Source organism: Schistocerca serialis, chromosome 6 (genome assembly GCF_023864345.2).
Source record: "Schistocerca serialis cubense isolate TAMUIC-IGC-003099 chromosome 6, iqSchSeri2.2, whole genome shotgun sequence".
In the NCBI taxonomy this organism is placed as follows: Eukaryota; Metazoa; Arthropoda; class Insecta; order Orthoptera; family Acrididae; genus Schistocerca; species Schistocerca serialis.
The window spans coordinates 136,215,709-136,236,828 of NC_064643.1; the positions used below are offsets into that span (position 1 = coordinate 136,215,709).

Below are 21,120 nucleotides of genomic sequence, written 5' to 3' on the forward strand. Positions count from 1 at the left end.
GATACAGTGCACCGAGCTGCAATAAAACTCTACAAAATCATTTTGTGAAACATCAGTCAAGTGAAGAGACGAAAGTTCGAGCAGCCGAGCTTACACTAGCCTACCACACGGTAAAACATCACCAAACTTATATATCTAGTGATTGTACTAATAAGCTTAACAGCATTATGTTTGATGATTCTTCCATTGCAAAAAAGTTTAGTTCAGCAAGAACTAAAGTGTCAGCCTTAGTGAAAGGAGATATTGCTCACCAGAGTGTAAAGGAAAGCCTCGAATACATCAAAAAGTCTTCTTTCTACGGGATATCCACTGATGTCAGCAATCATAAGGCCACTAAAATATTTCCGTTTGTTGTTCAGTTTTTCGATATTAATCAGGGAATTCAGACCAAACTTTTGAAAGTGAGTTCCCTACCAAATGAAACATCTGACGAAATTTCAAGATTTTGTATGAATACTATCGAAATGTTTGATCTTGAGAAAAATAAATGTGTGGCATTTTGTGGAGACAACACCAACACAAACTTTGGTGGTTTAAAAAGACAAGGCAAATGCAACGAATTTACCAAATTAAAGGCAACATTGCATGAAAACATTGAAGGCATAGGGTGCCTTGCACATATTTTACACAATAGCGTGCAGACATCTGCTGACAGTTTAAGCTGTGATGTTGAAACTATCGTCATGAAGGTACACTCACACTTTGACATATATACTGTTAGAACAGAGAGGCTTAAGGAGTTCTGTGATTATGTGGGAACGGAATATATGAATGTAATGCGTCACTCGAAAACTCGCTGGTTTCCAGCAGTTGAAAGAGTAATCCGCCTGTTTGAACCGTTAAAAGATTTTTTCCTAAATGAAGACGAAGCCCCCAAAATATTGGTTCAGTTTTTCAGTAACCCTTTAGGTGAAGTCTACTTATGGTTCATTCACAGTCAGCTTAGCACTTTGCAGCATGGGATAAGGGAAATTGAGGGAAGCACGAAAAGTGTAATAGAGGTAAATTATGTTTTGAATAATACTCTGGAAACTGTTACTAAGAGGAGAGAACAGCAGTTCATTTCTTTTAATGTTAAATCTGTCCTTAAAAGAGCAGAAGTATCAGAAGCAGCGGAAAGGAGTTTTAGAGAAGAAGTTAACAAGTTTTATGACACTTGTGTACAATATCTCAGCAAATGGAGCGCCTCATATTTACCCTCATCGCCGGTGTTTGATTGGATGTTACTGAAGAGAGTGCCAAAATGGCAAAGTGTTGAAGAGACAGTTTCTTATTTGAAGAGTAAAGAGATTGAAATCGATGATTCCATTCTCTTTGACCAGTTCGGCATACTGACAAATTTTGTTGAAGAAAGTCTTCACAAGTGGGATGACGAAAAAAAAAACACCATTGGAATGTCATGAGAAGTGGGTGAGTTCTTTTAAAAGCCATGACTGTCTTCAGCATTACTCTGAGTTGGTAATAATTGCAAGGTATTTATTTGCAATCCCAGTCCATAATGCCAATGTGGAAAGAATATTTTCGTTCATGAACATCCAGTGGGCTGATGAAAGAAACAGAATGGAGGTGGACTCTCTTGAAGCAATCCTGCAGATCCTGTACAACTACAAAATGGATTGTGCCGAGTTTTATCACTGTGTCTCAAAGAACAAAGACATGATCAAGAAGGCTGGAGGCTGTGAAAAATACCCTTTTCTCCAAGGACAGTCAATTCCATCTACAAGTGCTCAGTAATATTAAAGCTCATGTTAAAATTAATTGATTAAAAGTTGAATGGCTGTAAAATTTTGTAAAATCGTAATACATTTCTTTATTACTGTACACGTTTATTAAATGTAATTAATTATACAGATAATCTAGATTATATCAATCTTTTGTATCCTCTTGTTAGTCATAATAATAGGGTTAACAAAATGTATCAACAAAACATTAATATTTAAAATTAAGAAACGTAGGTACATGTGGAATGAGGTGTCCATTGGCACCCGGGTGAATGTGTCCCGGTTTTCATCGAAAATAATTTGGCCACCCTACTCTAGCTTCCAGTACGATGCCGCATTCAAAGTCTCTCAATTCCTGTCGTGTGGCCATAATGACGTCGAAAACCTTTCCACACGAATCAGCTGAGTACAAATGACAGTTCCGCCAATCACTGCCCTTTTACACGTTGTGTACGCGGCACTAGCGCCATCTGCATATGTGCATATCAATATCCAATGACTTTTGTCCCCTTAGTGTAGATCTGCAACACGCAGCAGCAAGACGGGGATAGCGAGTTCAGACAGTCTGCAAAACTCCGCGGATTACTGTTGTGCGCTCACTCGTCTAGGAACATGTGAATGGGCACTTAGTGTAGGCAGCGAGGCGTTGGGTGGCGCAGCAGCTGCGCTTACAACCTGGTTGATCCTACCCCTACACGGCCGGCAGTAGACATCTGCGATCCTTTGGGCGTGGCGTCAGCTGCGACATCGGGCTTCAACGGGCGTTTTTTATACGGCCTGGGCTGGGCTGGGGCGCCGCTGCGTCTCGTGTGACGTGGCCTGCAGAGGCAAGGAATAATAGACCCGCGCCGTCGCCCCAGGGGAAAGAGAGAGAGAGAGAGAGAGAGAGAGAGAGAGAGGCAGCCAGCCGCCGTTCACTGTGTTTCTTTTCTGGCTGCCACTGGTCCTTGAGAACCACCGCGAGGACTACACATACAGTTTCGATTATTGTTGTCGTTTTTATTGCTGATGTGGCCTTCATTCCGAAGACTGATTTGATGCGGCTTTCCATGCTACTTGTGAAAAACCTTTTGCATTTCTTTTATGTTTTCGTCTTCTTTAATGGCAAAGAGAGAAGATGAAGCGGTAGCCCATCATAGAGCCTATGCCTACCGTCATGTGTTTTTGATTTTCAGTTGTTAAAAGAGAGAGGAGATTTTCTTGTACCAGTAGGAGGAAGGAACGTTCGCGCTCAGCTACTGAACGAGTGAGAAGCACGCCATTTTTAGCGAGTAACTGCAGACCGCCATTTTGGGGTCGCTATTGTTGTTGTTGTGGTCTTCAGTCCTGAGACTGGTTTGATGCAGCTCTCCATGCTACTCTATCCTGTGCAAGCTTTTTCATCTCACAGTACCTACTGCAACCTACATCCTTCTGAATCTGCTTAGTGTATTCATCTCTTGGTCTCCCTCTACGATTTTTACCCTCCACGGTGCCCTCCAACGCTAAATTTGTGATCCCTTGATGCCTCAAAACATGTCCTACCAACCGATCCCTTCTTCTAGCCAAGTTGTGCCACAAACTCCTCTTCTCCCCAATCCTACTCAATACCTCCTCATTAGTTACGTGATCTACCCACCTTATCTTCAGCATTCTTCTCTAGCACCACATTTCGAAAGCTTCTATTCTCTTCTTGTCCAAACTAGTTATCGTCCATGTTTCACTTCCATACATGGCTACACTCCATACAAATACTTTCAGAAACGACTTCCTGACACTTAAATCTATACTCGATGGTAACAAGTTTCTCTTCTTCAGAAACGCTTTCCTTGCCATTGCCAGTCTACATTTTATATCCTCTCTGCTTCGACCATCATCGGTTATTTTACTCCCTAAATAGCAAAACTCCTTTACTACTCTAAGTGTCTCATTTCCTAATCTAATTCCCTCAGCATCACCCGACTTAATTTGACTACATTCCATTATCCTCGTTTTGCTTTTGTTGATGTTAATCTTATATCCTCCTTTCAAGACACTGTCCATTCCGTTCAACTGCTCTTCCAAGTCCTTTGCTGTCTCTGACAGAATTACAATGTCATCGGCGAACCTCAAAGTTTTTACTTCTTCTCCATGGTCGCTATTATCTTAGTAGAAAGATTAAGGAAAGGCAAACCTACGTTTCTAGCATTTGTAGACTTAGAGAAAGCTTTTGACAATGTTGACTGGAATACTCTCTTTCAAATTCTAAACGTGGCAGGGGTAAAATACAGGGAGCGAAAGGCTATTTACAATTTGTGCAGAAACCAGATGGCAGTTATAATTGTCGATGGGCATGAAAGGGAAGCAGTGGTTGGGAAGGGAGTGAGACACGGTTGTAGCCTATCCCCGATGTTATTCAATCTGTATATTGAGCAAGCAGTAAAGGAAACAAAAGAAAAATTCGTAGTAGGTATTAGAATCCATGGAGAAGAAATAAAAACTTTGAGGTTCGCCGATGACATTGTAATTCTGTCAGAGGCAGCAAAGGACTTGGAAGAGCAGTTGAACGGAATGGACAGTGTCTTGAAAGGAGGATATAAGATGAACACCAACAAAAGCAAAACGAGGATCATGTAATGTAGTCGAATTAAGTCGGGTGATGCTGAGGGAATTAGATTAGGAAATGAGACACTTAAAGTAGTAAAGGAGTTTTGCTATTTGGGGAGCAAAATAACTGATGATGGTCGAAGTAGAGAGGATATAAAATGTAGACTGGCAATGGCAAGGAAAGCGTTTCTGAAGAAGAGGAATTTGTTAACATCAAGTATAGGTTTAAGTGTCAGGAAGTCGTTTCTGAAGTATTTGTATGGAGTGTAGCCATGTATGGAAGTGAAACATGGACGATAAATAGTTTGGACAAGAAGAGAATAGAAGTTTTCGAAATGTGGTGCTACAGAAGAATGCTGAAGATTAGATGGGTAGATCACGTAACTAATGAGGAGGTATTGAATAGAATAGGGGAGAAGAGAAGTTTGTGGCACAACTTCACTAGAAGAAGGGACCGATTGGTAGGGCATCTTCTGAGGCATCAAGGGATCACAAATTTAGCATTGGAGGGCAGCGTGGAGGGTAAAAATCGTAGAGGGAGACCAAGAGATGAATACACTAAGCAGATTCAGTTGCAGTAAGTACTGGGAGATGAAGAAGCTTGCACAGAATAGAGAAGCATGAAGAGCTGCATCAAACCAGTCTCAGGACTGAAGACCAAAACGACAACAACAATGAATAAGTGAGGAGTGTGTATTCCATATGTGCTCCGTTTAGAAAAATACAGTATTGTTTTATTAACAGAAAGGTCGTGTGAGTTGTTATTTCAAATAGTAAGATAATTACAAAAACTGAAGCCCACCTGTGTACTTTGGAAAATCACGAAGATCCGATAAGCTCAATGGGAACACGATCAAAACTTCGAAGGTGAACACGGCGACCAAACGTAGCATTACAAAGAAGGGTAAGCACAGATCTACAGTGGAGAAAGTAACTACTTCCCCCCTGCAAAATAATATGAACTAATACGAACTTATTTCCAGGCATAGCTCAGCATATTGTGCTTGTCATTCATGCCAAAAAGTTAATCTCCTTAATTCAATACATTTCAAAAAGCCACGCATTTCAATATTTTATTATCATTTATACCATTATTTTATTATATCATAAAGTGGCGACCATGACAGGACCAAATCCACCTCTGAAGGAACTGCCTTTGCCACTCTTCTTTCCTGTTGATTGCTCAACACTGATCTGTACACCCATAAATTCTGCATCCCCCTACTGTATACTGTCAGAAATAAGTCTCTTTATTTAGGGAGACAGTATATATTCTAACCGGTGCAAACGTCTTCATCTTCGAGTTACTACTGCAAGCTACACCCTTCTGAATCTGCTTACTGTGTTCATCTCTTTGACTCCCTTTATAGTTTTTACCCCCCACACTTCCCTCCAGTACAAAATTGGTGATCCCTTGTTGTCTCAGAATGTGTCTTTTCAACACATCCCTTCTTCTAGCTAGGTTGTACCACAAATTTCTCTTCTCCTCAGTTCTGCTCAGTACCTCCTCATTAGTTATGTGATCTACCCATCTAATTTTCAGATTTCTTTTGTAGCAGCTCATTACAAAAGCTTCTATTCTCTTCTTGTCTAAATTGTTTATCGTCCATGTTTGACTTCCATACATGGCTAAATTCCAAACAAATACCTTCAGAAAAGACTTCCTAACACTTACATCTATATTCACCGTTAACAATCTGCTCTTTCTAATAAACATTTTTCGTGCCATTGCCAGTCTACGTTTGATATCCTCTCTGCTTCTGCTTTCATCAGTTTTATTTTGCTGTCCAAATACCAAAACTCAACCACTACTTTAAGTGTCTCATTGCCCAATCTAATTCCCTTACCATTGCCTGATTCCATTCGCCTACATTCCATTATCCTTGTTTTGCGGTTGTTGACGTTTATCGGATGTCCTCCATTCAAGACTCTGTCCATTCCGTTCAACTGCTCTTCCAAGCCCTTTGTTGTTTCTGACAGAATTAAAATGGCATCAGCAAACTTCAAAGTTTTTTTTTTCTTTTCCCTGAACTTTAATCCCTACTCCAAATTTTTCTCTTGTTTTCTTTACTGCTTGCTCAGTGTACAGATTGAATAACATAGGGGGAAGCTTCAAATGGCTCTGATCACTATGGCACTTAACATCTGAGGTCATCAGTCCCCTAGACTTAGAACTACTTAAACCTAAGTATCCTAAGCACATCACACACATCCATGCCTGAGGCAGGATTCGAACCTGCGACCGTAGCAGCAGCGCGGTTCCGGACTGAAGCGCCTAGAACCGCTCGGCCACATGGCCGGCCATCTGGGGAAGGCTACAACCCTGTGTCACTGCCTTCTCAATCGCTGGTACCTATTCCAGTTGCTCAACTCTTATAACTGCCACCTACTGTCTGTAAAAGCTGTAAATAGCCTTTCGCTGCATGTATTTTACCCCTGCTCGCTTCAGAATTTCAAGGAGATATACCAGTAAACATTGTCAAAATCTTTTTCTAAGTCTACAAATGCTATAAACATAGGTTTTAAAACTAAACTAAACTCCATCCGAACAGGCCATGAAGGCCGAACGGTACCGACCGGCCGCCGTGCCGTCCTCAGCCCACAGGCGTCACTGGATGCGGATATGGAGAGACAGGTGTTCAACACACCGCTCTCTCGGCCTTATGTCAGTTTACGAGGCCGGAGCCGCTACTTCTCAATCAAGTAGCTCCTCAGTTTGCCTCACAAGGGCTGAGTGCACTGCGCTTGCCAACAGCGCTCGGCAGATCGGATGGTCACCCATCCAAGTGCTAGCCCAACCCGACAGCGCTTAACTTCGGTGATCTGACGGGAACCGGTGTTACCAGTGCGGCAAGGCCGTTGGCATAATCGTATGTTTGCCTTTCCTTATCCTTTCTTCCGAGAGAAGTCGTATGGTCAATATATCCTCGCGTGTTGCTAAATTTTTCCGGAACCTAAACCGATCTTCCCCGATGTCGGCTTCTAAGAGTTTTGTCATTCTTATGTAAAGAATTCGGTAAGTATTTTGCAACCATGACTTGCTATACTGATAGTTCGGTAATATTCACACTGTCAGCACCTACTTACGTTTGAAATGGAATTTTTTGCATTCTTTTTTAAGTCTGAGGGTTTTAATTATAATCTCGGGAAAATCAAGATGCAACCACGAGACTTGCTGATGGTTCTAGCTCTTGTTTACATTTTCGCCTTCAATGCGACAAATTTTTCCTAATTGTGGATGACCTGGCGCGATGTTGGTTGTAGAAGACTGGATTTTGACCATCCACAAAACGTTCCACTCCGGAACCACCTCGTCACAGTCCTGGAAGGAATAGGAAGAATTCACAGCATTGCATGTCAGGACAAAAATGCGAAGAGAATGAGACAAAATTTGATACTCCAAAGAAGCAGCTTATGTGACTGAGACCCATACAGAACGAAATGGGACGGTATCGTGGAACAAAAATAAGCCACTGTTGTGGCTGTTGCAAATCGCTATGATAAGTTGCGCCTTAATATAGAGTTAAGCAGAACTCTATTTCAGTTTAAAGTCTTGGTAGATGAGACCAACTTGATGTTGTAGGTCTGTCAGAGACAGCAAAGGACTTGGAATAGCAGTTGAACGGAATGGACAGCGTCTTCTCTTTCGCTGAAATGCTGAGCTTTACTAAGTAATTTAAGTAAAGGAAGTTCCGGAGTGAAACTGCTTCTACATACCTTGGTTATCAATAGGGCTTGGATTTTAATGACTTAAGAGACAGCGAAATATGCGAGCGTTTATGACTTAAAACTTATACAGGCTGGTCAGAAACAGTGTGAATAGCTTTTAAGTGTTTTGAGGAAAGGTTGTGCTGAAAAATAATTGTTAAGTAAAAAATTCGATATGTTGCGTTGTTTCCAATTTAATTAGAATTGAAGTTAGCCAATTACGTCATTGTGACCGCAAATTCAAGCACCTGCAGTCGCTAAAATTCGGTAATGCACAAACGTTGGTCCGCGAGTTTCCACTTATTCATGTGCTCATTACCAGTTAAAAGCTGCCTGTTTCGGAAGTGATAAATTAAAGCTGGGCGAGCAAAAGCCACATTTCTTCCTTTTAAGGAAACCAAAGGAAGCACAGTTTGGCGTCACCGTCTCTGGCAGGCCGCTTGAATATGCACAGGAAACGACCTGATTGGCTAACTTCAATGCTGATTAAACCGGAAGAGGCGCAACGCATCGAATTTGTTTCTTAACAATTATCTCTCAGCACAACCTACCCTGGAAGCTTTTCACACTGTTTCTGAGCATCCTGTATAAATGCGATCTTCAAAAAATTAAATATGACTTTATAGAAGTTTATTCAAAAACATTCTTACTGATTTTTTTGTAGAACGTAATAAAAAATTCACTTCTGAACAAATTGAATATAATGTTACCTTTTGCAGTGTTTGAAACTAACTAGCACTTATTTCTGAAATGTCTCCATGTGTGTGAAAAAAACACGAAGTATAGTCAAAACAAATACACATATCCAGACAATAAAACCATGTTTTTCCTACTGCACACCACTTGTTTAAAGTATTCCAAACTAGTTAACTAGTGCTGTTACTCCTCAGTTCCTGGAGAGCAGCACTGGATCGCAAGGTGCATTTCCAGGTTTTCCGTTTTCGAAGATCTTCGGTTATCGCCGAGGATGGTTCAAATGGCTCTGAGCACTATGCGACTTAACTTCTGAGGTCATAAGTCGCCTATAACTTAGAACTAATTAAACCTAACTAACCTAAGGACATCACACACATCCATGCCCGAGGCAGGATTCGAACCTGCGACCGTAGCAGTCGCTCGGCTCCAGACTGTAGCGCCCAGAACCGCACGGCCACTTCGGCCGGCTCGCCGAGGATAGTTTTGTACTTGGAAAAGCTCCTGTCCGCATCATAGGACGTCACTGGAGCCTATATGGAAGCGGCAGGGTCGTTGCAGAGCCAGCTTTGGTTCACTGTCTTCAAATGTTGTGGCGTTCCCAGAAAGACTCACTACTTTTGCACATTGTAGAATATCCAGGGTTCCGCTGGAGAACACATAGCAATTTGTTGTTTAGTTTGTCAGCCACATGACCACCAGTTCGAGCTGACTCACTGTGCACATGTCGCACAATATCCAGGGAGTCACACAGTTTAGTAGCTGTAGCTTCCATCCGTGTGATGGATTATTATTATTATTATTATTATTATTATTATTTATTTTAAGTTTGCGTTGAAGTATGCCAAGTTTCCAGACAAGGTATCTACGAAGACGTCTTTCACAATTTTCATAACACTTGATCCATCGCTATCAAGCTTACTAAAGACTGTCTTTATTCAGGTGTAGTTGGTGCAATAATACTCAGCACCATTAAACCAAAACGAGCGAGGTGGCGCAGTGGTTAGCACACTGGACTCGCACTCGGGAGGACGACGGTTCAATCCCGTCTCCAGCCATCCTGATTTAGGTTTTCCGTGATTTCCCTAAATCGTTTCAGGCAAATGCCGGGATGGTTCCTTCGAAAGGGCACGGCCGATTTCCTTCCCAATCCTTCCCTAACCCGAGCTTGCGCTCCGTCTCTAATGACCTCGTTGTCGACGGGACGCTAAACACTAACCACCACCACCATTAAACTAAGAAACCCATCATGTATGAACAGGCTGATCGAGGCAGTGAATGGTTTTTTGCTTGAATCTCTGCACCCGCAATGGAACTTTCACATAGATTTTCTTGCCACAAGAAATTCATTTTTCCTCATGAGCGTAAATTAATCGCACCTCTTCTGCAACTTTGCGTACGCATGTGACGTACATCATACCAGGGTACAGAATCCGAAGCCCCTTGGCTAGTTTTGCTACGTTTGAAGCACCATTCGCCCACAATAGCTTCACAGACTTGTCAAACTTAATGGCAAAGGTCGAGTTGAGGCAATTGTGAACTAAAGCAGTGGAAAATGTGAAATGACGCCGTTATTAGTGCTATTGAAGTGCTCTTTTGTCAGTCGCATATACGGGATCTGGCGCTTAATTGCGGACAAATTTCAATTTGAATTTCGCGCCATATCGTAGTTCTGTTGGAGGTCGCGATTGACATTTTTGAAAGCCATAGGCACTGATTAAACAGTCACAACCTCAAAATGGCCGAGATGTTACGGACAAGTACGGAGTACAACCGAAGAGCCGCGATTATCGAAAGCCTTCTCCCACTGAAATAGTTCGATTCTTCGGGTACCCGAGATCAACTGTTTACGATATTGTGGCCAAGTATAATGCTTGGGAGGAGTGTGGAGAAGGTTCCGCTAACCGGGCGAGGAAACCTCATTCGGGCAAACCCGTGTCACGGAATGTGGCCGTCATCGAAAAGGACCAGGCGTTGATTTCTGAGGACCCGGAGCAATTGCTGAGGAAATTGGCGTCAGTATTGAAAGTCAGCGAGCGTACAATGTGTCGGATGCCAGAGGAGGACCTCACACGAGCAAGTTAGCCCAAAACTGGCTCTCGGATAACGTTGACATGTTCTGGTCAAAGAGTTCTGCCTCCCAAATAGCCCGGATTTGAACCCTCTCGACTATTATGTTTGGAGCGTAGTCGAAAGAGTTACCAATAAGACGCGGCACCGTAATGTCGCACCTCTACGCACCGCTATTGAGGCAGCATTCGCGAATATGGACAGCGCTGTTTTAAATAGAGCGTGCGATAGCTTCAGGACAGGATTGGAGGTGGTCATTACCGCAGAAGGGGTTAAATAAAATAATGTTACTCTTGAAAGATACCACTACTTATATGCTAAAGGATTTTCATTTTCATTTGTATTTTGTTTTAAGTAAATTTGGTTTTTAAAAAAAAGTTTCACTTGGCCGGGTTTACGCGCCGCATCCTGTAAGCTGGCGCATTTACCCTCCGTCATCCCTCCCCCCCCCCCCCCCTCCCACGCCACATAAACTGATGATTCAAGGGGGAGGCTGTGGGGAGAAGGAAATGCGAAGGAAAGCTCCCAGATTCATGTAAGGAATGGCAGGAGATGTTACACGCGGTGAGGAATTGAGTGAGGTTCTACGGTGTATAGCCGGGTCGTTACAGCCAGCAGGTCGCGGTCTGCTGCACCTGGAAGCCGTCTGTGTGTGTGTGTGTGTGTGTGTGTGTGTGTGTGTGTGTCTGTGAGCAGTCCCTTTTGTACTTTGTAGCTCGTGTTGTCCCTTCCTGCGCGGACGTGTTCCCCGGCCATTTATGCATTCATGAAGTCCTCCGACCGCCCAGATCTGAATCTCCAGAGAATGGGGCGAGCGTAGCCGCGTGCTATGCTTCCCACGTGGGAGACACGTGTCTGTCTGTGCAGGCCGCGGCGCAGACTGCTCTGCTCCCTGTCTAGCTGCCTTCTCTCTCTGGGTGCGCGAGCGACGGCGCTGCGTCCAAACACGGTCTTCCACTTTTCTGTTTATATCCCGCCACCGCGTGCGAGCGAACCTAACTAGATTAACTAGCATAAAGATTTTTATATTTGACAGATACATCGGTTGATGTAGAGGTCCATAATATACGGCAGTGATGCTAGACTGCGCGCCCGAGTGTGCTTTGTATTTTAAATGAGTGCACGTTATTTTGTCATGAGAGGGAGGAAGCAAATTTGTGTCGGGATCTTCCCCCTATTTTGGCTGGTGACAAGACTAGTGAGATAAAGCCTTTAACATTTTGTAAAGCGTCCGGACTTCAACCCGAGCTTGTAAGCTGGAGATTATAGTATTTTGCCGAGTGGCTGGCTCATCCTTTTTCTCCCAGCAATCAGACAGCAACAGCTATTGCTGTACTATTTTAATTCTGAACATTATCTTTTCCGCTTTTAGTGTGAGTTTTAATTTTGACGAAGTGCGTATTTTTCGCAGTTACGCGCGCGCGCGCGCGAGTGTGTGTGTGTGTGTGTGTGTGTGTGTGTGTGTGTGTTTTTGCCGTCTCCTGGCGTATTTCTGCCCTGTGAATATACTTGAAAAAATGACCTCATATTTTTCTGTGATATGTGAAAAACATTGACATTTTTTCATGTGAAATGCATCTAGTGAAAAGAACAAAGACATTAAGCACGATTTATTATGTGTGTAGACAATGATAAAAAAGACAATATAGACTCTGTTAATTTTCATTTGTCTGATAAAAGAGAAGACATTGTACCTTTTCCAGTTGTACCGTTAACCTAGCAAGACGCATTCTTCGTACGTTCCGTATTAAGAGATCTGTAATAAGTGTAGGAGGAGGAGATTAGTGTTTAACGTCCCGTCGACAACGAGGTCATTAGAGACGGAGCGCAAACTCAGGTGAGGGAAGGATGGGGAAGGAAAGCCGCCGTGCCCTTTCAAAGGAACCATCCCAGCATTTGCCTGGAGTGATTTAGGGAAATCACGGAAAACCTAAATCAGGATGGCCGGACGCGGGATTGAACCGTCGTCCTCCCGAATGCGAGTCCAGTGTGCTAGCAACTGCGCCACCTCGCTCGGTTGTAATAAGTGTAATAATTGTTAATTTATCTAAATCGTTCTCAGAATACAAGATGTTATTTGTTGCTATTGAAATCATCTTTTATTTTTACAAGAATTGTGTCCCTTCCTAAAGTTATTAAAAATGTTATCGGTTACGATCTTACCACATTGTTGTCCCCTATTACTGTCGGTACTAAATTTTTTGGTGATTACGGCTCTTCTAGCCCAGATATTATCGAGCTACCGAGTTTAGTTAATGCATTTATGAAAGCAGTAAAGCATCTATATGATTATTTTCATTTTCTAGTGCAAATCTAAGCGTACTGGGACACTAATGTAGAATACGTTATTTTTCACGTAGTTGCCATTACAGACGCAAATATGCGTCAAGCAATTAAAATTAACAAACCAGTGTGGTACTAATAAATATACATACATACGAACTCCTAAAGTTTCAACCCCTGAGACCAAGAGAGATCATGTTCATTTGTTGTTTTTGCTTTGGTGTGCACGATAACGTAACTTCAGTAAAAGGAAATAATTATAATCAATTATTGTGCACACCGAAGAGTTGAGTGTAATACGTCTGTGTTGACATTTTTACAGTGTAAAAGGTTTTAAGAAGATCTATGATAAAAATAATTAACCAGTAACTATTTAAAAGACAATTTCATACAACACGTTACAATTACGCTACACACAGATCATTATTCATATTTATACGCACACGCGGAATAATAAACAGTATATGACTTACAAGTTCGTGGCGCCCACCATCAAAAAAATGGCTCTGAGCACTATGGACCCAACTTCTGAGGTCATTAGTCCCCTAAAACTTAGAACTAGTTAAACCTAACTAACCTAAGGACATCACAAACATCCATGCCCGAGGCAGGATTCGAATCTGCGACCGTAGCGGTCTTGCGGTTCCAGACTGCAGCGCCTTTAACCGCACGGCCACTTCGGCCGGCGCGCCCACCATCGGTAATGTTGGAAACCAATTTGGTGTTGGCTCACCCTTACCCTTGATGACAGCTTCCACTCTCGCAGGCATACGTTCAGTCAGGTACTGGAAGATTTCTTGGGGCATGGCAGCCCATTCTTCACTGAGTACTGCGCTGAGGAGAGGTATCGATGTCGGTCGGTGAGGCCTAGAACAAAGTCGGCGTTCCAAAACATCCCAAAGGTGTTCTATAGGATTCAGATCAGGACTCTGTGCAGGCTGGTCCATTGCAGGGATGCTATTCTCGTGTAAGCACTCCTCCACGTTACTGTTGGCACTACACACGATGGCAGATGACGTTCATCGGGCATCCGCCACAACCACACCGTGCCATCGGATCGCCACATTGTGTACCGTGATTCGTCACTCCACACAACATTTTTCTACTGTTCAATCGTCCAGTGTGTACACTCCTTACACCAAGGGAGGCATCGTTTGGCGTTTACCGGTGTGATGTGTGGCTCATGAGCAGCCGCTCGACCATGAAATCCAAGTTTCCTCACCTCCCCCCTAACTGTCATAGTACTTGCAGTGGATCCTGATGCAGTTTGCAATTCCTGTGTCATGGTCTCAATAGATGTCTGCCTATTACACATTACAACCCTCTTCAACTGTCGGCGGTCTCTGTCAGTCCACTGACGAGGTCGGCCTGTACGCTTTTGTGCTGTACATGTGCCTTCACGTTTCCACTTCACTATCACATAGGAAACAGTGGACCTTGGGATGTTTAGGAGTGTGGAAATGTCGCGTACAGACGTATGACACAAGTGACACCCAATCACCTGACCACGTCCGAAGTCCATAAGTTCCGCGGACGGCCCCATTCTGTTCTCTCACCATGTCTAATGACTACTGAGGTCGCTGATATGGAGTACCTGGCAGTAGGTGGCAGCACAATGCACCTAAGATCAAAAACGTATGTTTTTTGGAGTATCTGGATACTTTTGCCCATATACTACTGTCTGTGTATGTGTTTGTTTGTGTGAGCACGCGTGGTTTACTGCCTTTTTTACTTTGTGTTTGTAATTAAAGGAGTACTATTTTGAAACCTTTTCCCAAGTCATAAAATTTTAGTACGGGTACTAAGGATGCCCAATCCAACAAGTCATCATCACATCATCATGACCGTCATTATCAATCCATTTACTATTTCTTATTCTTGTCCATCTCCTTTTCATCCCATATCCCCATTGTAGCGGTATGAATATTCTGGACGCATGATACAGGGGCAGTGTTAGGTACTTACATAGGGTGCCCCAGGAGAAATGGTCGACACTCAGAGATATGACAGGAAAGCACGTTTGAAACAAAGAAGCTCCATACGGGCCTATGCTCTATTGCGAATGGTTTCCGAGGGAGAACACATTTAATGTGCATGGTAATTTTTTTTTCCTTATTATTCTACTAGCTCACAAACCCGGCGTTGCCCGGATAATCATTTTGCCAATGTTCTGTTAGAAACGAAAACAAAAAAATGAACTGTGTTTCTAGTGTAATGTCGAAAAATTTCATTTCCATGTAATCGTGAAATCACCTTTATAAATTATGAGACAGTCGTACAAAGATCCCGCACAGTTTCTGTTCGCTGGGCGCAGCTGCTCCGCGTTTCTACAGCGCGATTTTGAAACGTCCTCGCTGGAAACACCTCTTCGTAGTTCCAAAAGACGGCTATTGTTTTCGCCTATAGCCATTTGCGCTTAGCATTTGAAGGCTGTAGAAAGCGCTGCCGTGTGTCAAGGATTTTCTTAAGTTGACTCGACTGTAGGACCGTCTTAGTGATAGAGAATAAGCGTATTGACATTTACTTCATGCATGATGCGGCATTTTTTCATGCATCTCAGTGTTTATGACGTAATATCTCTGGAACTATGTGTAGCACGACGACATATTCGTGTAGGTAAGATCAGGAGCGTATGTGGATACTGTCTGCAAAATAAGTTGCGGATAGAGGTAGCAAGGAAATAATAACTTATGATGTCATTCATCATGGCTGGGCGGTGTGGCCGAGCGGTTCTAGGCGCTTCAGTCTGGAACCGCGCGACCGCTACGCAGGTTCGAATCCTGCCTTTGGCATGGATGTGTGTGATGTCCTTAGGTTAGTTAGGTTTAATTAGTTCTAAGTTCTAGGGGACTGATGACCACAGATGTTAAGTCCCATAGTGCTCAGAGCCATTTTTGAACCATTCATCATGCGACAGTTTTTTACGTATGGTACTGTTTATGACGTCATGTCTCCTCTACTATGATAGGTATGTGGTTCTTACCCCCAAAGCGAGTGTTGCCCTACACTAAGAGATACGTGTACCAAGCCTAGATGAAATCGATCCAGTTGTTTAGGAGAAGATGTGGAACTTACACGCATACATACATCCATTTTTATAATATGCATGGATAAACTGCCAAATATACAGGCAGTGGTGTCCAAAGTTAAAGCAACAAACTACTTTTTCCCCGTCCTGTGTCTAATTCACGATACAATTATATAAACTGTCGACAGGTGTCGCTACGATCGCGTTCTGAACCGAAGATGGCATTCCGATCAAGGGACAACCACGCCACTAATGACGTCAGGGGGCCTGTCATGCGGGGTAGTGTTTGCAGGATGGTCCCACATTCACAGTCGCTGTGTGCGCAGTCACAGCCGGTGCAGTATGGCACAGAGAAGACGCCTGCAGACTCTCTGCTGTTGAGGACGATACGAAGAATGGAAGCAGGGGAATCCAAACTCATGTAGCCCGGTGGCTTAATGTGAATGGTTCTGTTCTTTCCCGGATGAGGCGACAGTTTACAGAGACCGAACCTGTATCCCGGAGACCAGGACAGGTCCGATCACGTGCCGACATCAGAAAGACTGGACCGTTATGTGGCCGTAAAGGCACGACGGCACCGCCTTACTACTGCACTGCAACTGGCGTCTGACCTCACACCATCCACTGGACGTGTTGAACTATCGAGGCAAACGGTGTACAGAAGGCTTCAGCAGAGTGGCCTTTATTGTTGGACACCTGCCGTCTGTTTACCTCTGGCGCGTCTTCGCAGAAAGGAACGTCTAGAGTAGAGTCGTCAACATGCCACCTAGACAGTCGAACGGTGGGCCAATGTTCTTTTCACAGATGAGTCCGGATTTGGTCTGGAGAGTGATGGTCGACGGATTCGCATATGGAGGACACGTGGAACACGATTTCGGTTCAAAAATGGTTCAAATAGCTCTGAGCACTATGTGACTTAACTTCTGAGGTCATCAGTCCCCTAGAACTTAGAACTACTTAAACCTAACTAACCTAAGGACATCACACACATCCATGCCCGAGGCAGGATTCGAACCTGGGACCGTAGCGGTCGCTCGGTTCCAGACTGTAGCGCCCAGAACCGCTCGGCAACTCCGGCCGGCCACGATTTCGGCACCCAGACATTGTGGAAAGAGACGGATATCGAGGAGGATCCCTAATGGTGTGGGCAGGGATTATGTTGACCACTCGATCACCTGTTCATGAAACTGTACGAGTGAATCAGCAAGATTTAACTGCTGTTAGGAACCGTAAGGAGATGTTGGGAACTCATGCGCCGTTATTGCGGGGTGCTGTGCGCCCACACTTCGTGCTGATGGAGGATAGTCCTCGACCTTATAAAGCATGGGTAGTTGAATTTTTTTGGAAACGGAAGATATTGCACGCATGGTGTGGCCTTCTTACTCTCCCGATTTTAGTACCATAGAGCGTGTCTGGGATGCCCTGGAGAGACGGGTTGCATCACGTCAGGATACACCAACCACTCACAATGACTTTTTAACAGTTCTGCAGGAGGAATGGGCGTTATTTCCTCAACATGAGATCGATGACATTATTCACACCATGTCCCATTGTTGTCAGGGCTATACCCGTACTGGGTACATTAACCGATTGTCGAACGTGCATGAAAATCCGTTAAGTTGGAAGAAAACGAAGAAGATTTTTGTCTACCGCTATGCATGTTGCAGTTTATTACGTTCTGTATTCTTTAAATTGTTTCTGCTTTACTGTCACCTGCTTATGCTGTTTTGTGGGAAAATAAACGCAACCTTGTAAAACCTCCGTTTATTGCTTTAATTTTGGGCACCACTATATGTGCGACAATTAGTTAACATTAAGACATGCATTTTACAAAGTGTAACGTCCCCTTAGAAAAATTATTGAATTACTATGCAGATAAACCTCTTACATTATTTGATTTTCAAACAGCTGAGCAGAACTGAACGTACTCAGACATTTCGCTCTTTACCTATTCTGATGGTTCAAATGGCTCTGAGCACTATGGGACTCAACTGCTGTGGTCATAAGTCCCCTAGAACTTAGAACTACTTAAACCTAACTAACCTAAGGACATCACACACATCCATGCCCGAAGCAGGATTCGAACCTGCGACCGTAGCGGTCGTGCGGTTCCAGACTGTAGCGCCTTTAACCTATTCTGATCAACACTAAACTGACACACAATATTTTTTTAGCGCAACGCAATCTGACTTTCAGTAATCCCTACAAAAGAATGGCCCTGACTAACAATGACCTATACCTTTCATGAATTCTTACCTCACAAAAATCTTCGTTACTCTAACTACTGCAACACAGCGAGCGCCAATACTGGCAGTTAAATAAAAGATTCTAACTACTGAAGGCACTAACTGCTGATAGGCACAGTTAGCAAAAGGAAGATTTTGATAGAGAATAAACAATGTATTTACCTTAATATTGTTCAAAAGTCATATTATATATATCAGTTCATGACATCCAGTCTTACAAATGTACTGTCTCTGATGGACACACGTCCAGATCATCCGCTCTCAAAAATCCGCCATCTCACCTCCCCACATCCACGCTACGCTCTGTTCACATCCAGCTGCCGCTGCCCAACACTACAATGGCAGACAACAATGCAAACTAGCCACAGACTGCACACAGCACAGCCAGTGATTTTCATACAGAGCGCTACGTGGCGTTACCAATATAAAAACCTAAACAGCCTACTTATATAAGTACCAAATGAAAAACACCGATTTTAACACATTCATCCGATAAACACTTTACGATCAGAAATTGGAGGTGTCGGAAGGCGCCGACGGTATTCCTTAAACAGCAGTGGGAGCACTACCATCTCAGAAGCCGTAAACCTACGTATTCCTCATTATTGTAGATGTGTAGCGTTTTAGCCAGCGCGTGTCGGCACACAGTGAAGTGACGCTTCTCTCTGACACACTGTGAATCCTTTGCTCTACTTCACTCATAAAACACCGTGGACAACTCCACGTTCAACGGGCTTGTTTAGTGGCAGAAAGACATCCAGATTAAGGGCTAAAAGAAAAAAAATGGCTCTAAGCACTACGGGACTTAACATCTGAGGACATCAGTCCCCTAGACTTAGAACTACTTAAACCTGACTAACCTAAGATCAACACACACACATCCACGCCCGAAGCAGGATTCGAACCTGCGATAGTAGCAGCAGCGCGGTTCCGGACTGAAGCGCCTATAACCGCTCGGCCACAGCGGCCGGCGCTAAAATAAAAGAGGTGCGTTTTGCTACGAGAAACTGTCAAAAGGGATGCCTGGGTAAGACACATAGTGCGTGCCACTAGCCAAAAACGAATGTACAGTAGAACTATTCTATCTCTAAAACCATTCGAAATAGGGCATATATACATCAGACGTATTTTGCTTCAAATGAGCATTCATGTCATAGCCCTGAATATTGACCATTCTTACTTGGACGCCCTGCAGATTCATTTTCTCAGAACTGTCAATAACGTATGCGAGAGAGATGGTTGTGGAATTGCATGGTTAATTTTGGCAACGCGTGGCTCTTGCTTGCGTGTTGAGAGAAATTTTCTAGAGCGGTGAGAGGAAGGCCGTGAACTCGGCGAAGATAGTACTACAAATATGTCAGTCTCTTACCTCTTGCAAAATCGACTTTACCAGGAAATTTAACGGAGAGGAATTCTTCTGTAGCTCCCGTGGAAGGAGCTTGTCTTCGTGACCAACTGGGTCTGCAACCTGGAAACAGCCAATGCAGCAGATTATCCGAAAGTAAGCTCCGAAGGTTGGCCGATGTTTTTCTGGGTGGTAGAAGAGCTACCTGAAGACGGACAGTGTTAGCGGGGAGACGGTTCTTGCGGCTGCCTCCATGATGGATGGGACTCTGCTCCCGACACGGGGTCCGTGCGAACGTGGCCGCACTAAGCCATGTTGCCGTATGTGGGGAGCTCCTCCATGTGTGGCAACACCCTAGAGGGACTGTCCCTGTGTTGTCTCCCATGCTTAAAGAATTTATGTCATATTTTTAACACTTTAGCTCGTGAATTGAAGTGTATTAAGAATACAGAGGGGTCCAAAAAAAAGTATCCACTGTTTAAAAATCCATAACTGGCAAACTAATTGACAGAATTGTCTCATCTTTGGTAGCGTAAAGGTTTGTAGTTCCAGCAATCGCCACACAAGCGTTGTATTGCGTTGTTTTGTTTTGTCAGATGACAGTCGCCAGATAGTCAGTGTTTTGTTCTTAGTTGCACCTAGTTACTCGGGTAAACATGGCTGGCGCAAGGCTTACATTCGATGAAAGGAAGTCAGTTTTGAAGTGGTATTTTAAGTACTAAAACATTAATGAGGTTCAACGGCAATGGCGAAATGAGTATCAAATAGAACCACCGACACGTTAAACGATTCGTCGTATTCGAGACAAATTTGAAGCCGAAGGCTGTGCTAAAGATGTACACAAACAACGATCTGGACGACCTGTAACAGTAACAAGTCCAGCTAACTCCCGTCGTGTGTTACAACAATTCACTCCCTCACCACAGAAATCTGTGAGACAGTGTGCCCGTGCAACTGGAGTGAGTCGCTCAGGTGTTCGGCGAATTTTGAAGACAGCAAAGTGGAAGTGCTACATCCCACGATTGCTACACGCAATGAACGAGGACGACCCAGATCGTAGAATGGAGTACTGCGAGTGGTTTACTAACATGGTGCGCAACGATGAAGAGTTTGCAGAGATGATTGTGTGGTCTGATGACGCACAGTTCAAACTCAATGGTACAGTAAATCGCCACAATTACATCTACCGGGCAACCGAAAATCCGAACGTCCATGTAGACAAAGCCGTGAATTTTCCAGGAGTAAATGTGTAGTGTGGGTTGTCTTACCGGGGCTTGATTGGGCCATTCTTCTTTGACGGCACAGTTACCGGTGAGGTGTACCTTCAGAAATTTCAGACACCCATTTTACCTGCCATACGAGACTTGCATGGAGACGGAAGAGTTTACTTTCAACAAGATGGTGCCCCAGACCACTACCAAAATCGTGTTTGGGTATATCTCGACGAAAATCTACCAGGAA

The 21,120-nt window shown here is 43.6% G+C and overlaps 1 protein-coding gene and 1 pseudogene across 1 annotated transcript in view; one reads left to right on the plus strand and one right to left on the minus strand.

The window, feature by feature from the left end:
- Positions 1 to 21,120, plus strand: part of LOC126485103 (breast cancer anti-estrogen resistance protein 3 homolog) — a 1,126,433-nt gene that overhangs the window by 618,305 nt on the left and 487,008 nt on the right. The gene's annotated exons all lie outside the window — the stretch shown is intronic.
- LOC126485446 (5S ribosomal RNA) lies at positions 7,033 to 7,150 on the minus strand (annotated as a pseudogene).